Source organism: Eptesicus fuscus, chromosome 3 (assembly GCF_027574615.1).
Source record: "Eptesicus fuscus isolate TK198812 chromosome 3, DD_ASM_mEF_20220401, whole genome shotgun sequence".
Lineage (NCBI taxonomy): Eukaryota > Metazoa > Chordata > Mammalia > Chiroptera > Vespertilionidae > Eptesicus > Eptesicus fuscus.
Window position 1 is genome coordinate 3,216,508 of NC_072475.1, and position 3,612 is coordinate 3,220,119.

A 3,612-nucleotide genomic window follows, 5' to 3' on the forward strand; every position below is an offset into this window, starting at 1 on the left:
AGGACAGGTGGCGAGCAGGATTCGCCCAAACCATTTTTACTAAGTATCAAGGTTTCAAAAAAATAATTCTCTCCCGTGCTATAGAGAAAAGGAACTCAACCAGACTCGGTCCATGTATTCTAAGCAGACTTTCCCAACGCCATCGCTCTCTGTCAGTCGGACGCCCTTGCCTGGAGACTTCCTCTCAAAGGCAGAAACCCCAGAACAGGTACCAGCCAGGACGCACGGTGGCTTCCGCTGGCCGAGGTCGTCCCGGGGCCAGGACAAGGTGCACGGCCCCCCGGGCTGCCCGCACCTGGCTAGTTCTCGGGAGAGACATAGGAGCACCCTCTCCCCAGCCCAGCCCCGTGGCCATGGGTCCCATCAGGAGTGGCCATGTTTAATGAATAGAAAAAGAAAAAGCCATTTCTGGGGGGCATTTAATCTGTGCAATGTCCTGAGCTGTCAGGCATTACTTTTCACAATTTACTCTATGTTGGTCATTGACATGCTTTTTCCCAATATAAAGGAGTGGTCTTTGAAACGTTACCTCCATTAATTTTCTGTTGCTGCATAAATTACCACAAACGTAGTGGTTTTGAGCAGCACAAACGTCAGTTTCACAGTTTCTATGAACCAGGAGTCCTGCGCGTTTTAACCGAGTTCCTTGATCGGGGTTTCTGCTATGAACTGAATGTTTGTGTCAGTCACCCCAAAATCCTAATCGTCAACGTGATGGGTCTTCTGGGAGGTGGGACCTTTGGGAGTAATCAGGGTTAGAGGTCATGAGGGTGGGCCCCCCAGATGGGATTAGTGCCTTGGAAAAAAAGAAACGAGAGCTTTCTCTCTGTCCCCACCACGTGAGGGCCCAGCAAGGTGGTGGCCCCCTGAACACGGGGAAGAGACCCTCACCGACAGGGAACCTGCCAGCACCCCGAGCCTGGCCTCCCGGGACCTTGGGCACCGAGACATCACCGCTGGCTGCTGGAGCCGCCCAGTCCGTGGTCTTCCTATGGGAGACTGAGCCCAGACAGCCTGGCCGGGCTGACATCAACCTGTGAGCGAGGTGCACCCTGGTTTTACCCACGTCTCATGCGAGAAGCAAACACAGTGACCCCTTGAGGACGTTGTGTCCGGGCAGCCTGGGGACCGAGAGCTCGCACATGAAGCGCCCTCTGTCCCTCGGCGTCTCTTTCCAGAAAGCGCAGCTGTGCCCCCCCCCGCCCCCCCCTCCCCGCCCGCCGCCTGCGCTGCCGGCGGAAGTCACGTTGACCAACCTTCACACTGTCCCGGGCGCACCGGGTGCACAAACAGTTACTGATAAAAACGGAACAGCTCTGACAGAGTTTAGCTCCTCTCCCACCGACGTCCTCCCTGGAGTAATGTCATTTCTGATGCACTTGGGGCTAGGAGGAAGAAGGTCCTACCACACACCACCCAGAGCCCTGGATGCAACTGTGCTGCTGTGGGGCGCCGCTTTGCAGTTTCTGTGGCTTTCTTTGAATTTCACTCGGGATACATTCTCTCTTTTTTTTTAATCCTCACCCAAAGAGTGAGGGTATTTTCTCCATTGATTTTGAGAGAGAGTGGGAGGGAGGGGGGAGGGGGGAGGGGGCAGAGAGAGAAACATTGATGCGAGAGAGACACATGACTGAGTGCCTCCCACATGCTCCCCAAATGGGGGTGGGGATGGAACCTGCAACCCAGGTCCGAGCCCTTGACGGGGAATCTAACCTGCGACCCTCCGCTGTGCAGGCCGACACTCTAACCACTGAACCACGCCGGCCGGGGCTGGGGACACATTTTTAGGCAGACAGTCACCAAGGATGCGCAAAGGGCGCTGCGAGCTGCGCGTGCGTTCACGTGGGTGAGAACGCCGCCACGTCCTCCTCCGGGCAGTCAGCGCGCTCACTTCCGTTTCCCAGTTAGCGCTCGGCACGCATCCCAGGAAATCGGTCGCTTGGATCTGCTGTGGCCCCGGCAGCTGAGCCAGCACCTGTGCGTCAGGGCCTCACCTTTCACCGGAACATTCGAAAGTCAGTTAATTCCCTTTGTTGTGACTTTTAGCAAAAATCTTATTTAAATGTACTTATTGTAATACCTGCTTGCTTCATTATCCTTGGGATACAGAACAAAATCAACACCCCTTTTAAATATAACCTATTCCTTAAAATACACTTAAAAAGCAAGCTTCAATCATTACATCAGCAGCATTATGTGTTTGCCGACAGTGGCTGGTTTCTGAGCGCTCATGGCTGCTTTACCCAACACGTGGCTGTTTCACAAAAGTCTCCCCGAAGAAGCACAGTGTCATCTGCCTTATTTCCCGACAACATTCTTTATATTTTCTGAAACGGAGCCCACTCCGGGCTGTCCCTGTGCCGGACGGATACACATCTCTACAGCTCGGGCGTGCGCTCATCCGTCATGTGCTGCAGGGGCCCGAAGGGTGTGAACGGGGTCAGAAAAGGCGGCCCCAAAACGGGCCACATTGGCACATGGCTCCTCCGCTGAAGGCGACTAAGAAACAGAAGGGGCAGGAGGACCTCGCCGCCCTCCTTCTGCCAAAAATCCGAGCGTAGGTTCCCATTTGGGAAGATCCCCCCGCCCCCCCATGCCAGGAAGAGACAACTCAGTCACCAGACTCCTCTGTTACGGGGCCTGCCAACTGAGTCCGCATAACCACCTTACTAAATAGCCCTCATCTTCCATTAGCTTCCCCAGGTACTCACCTTCCCCCGGGACGCCCAAATCGCCTTTCCTTTGTCCAGTCACTTCTCTACAACTTACTGCCTTTTTCTAAAATGGCACATAAGCTCTTAAGCCCACTTCTTGGAGTTTTCATTGCTTTTCTGTGTAGCCCCTATGTACATGCAAAATAAATCTTTACTCCTGTTGATCCATCTTTTGTCGGTTTAATTCACAGGCCCCAGCCACTGAACCTAAGAGGCTAGAGGAAAATATCCCCCTCCCACATGCTCCCCAACTGGGGGTGGGGATAGAACCTCAACCCAGGTCCAAGCCCTTAACAGGGAATATAAAAAGAAATGTGGCCCTAGCTGGTTCGGCTCAGTGGATAGTGTCGGCCTGTGGACTGAAGGGTCCCAGGTTCGATTCCGGTCAAGGGCACAAGCCCAGGTTGCGGGCTCAATCCCCAGGAGGGGGTGTGCAGGAGGCAGCCAGTCCATGATTCCCTCTCATCATGGATGTTCTCTCTCTCCCTCTCCCTTCCTCTCTGAAATCAATAACAATACATACGTAAGGAAGAAAAAAGCAATGTGGCCCTTCCGTACAGTGGAGCATTACTCAGCCACAAAAAGGGAGCCCTGGCACCTGCTACGTGACTGGACCTCAGAAGCTGTGCAGAGTGAAACAGACCAGACACAAAAGGGCAAATGTTACATGGTTCCACTTATATGAAATACTGAGAACAAATTACAGAGACAAAACAGATTAGAGGTTAGCGGGTGCTGGGGGCGAGGGGGATGGGCAGTTACCATTTAATGGGTAAAGAATTTCCATTTGGGGCCACGGAAGAGCTTTGGAACTGGTGATGGTTACACAACATGCTACTCAATGCCACTGAATTGTACATTTAAAATGGCTTAAATGGCAAATTTCATGTTATGCATA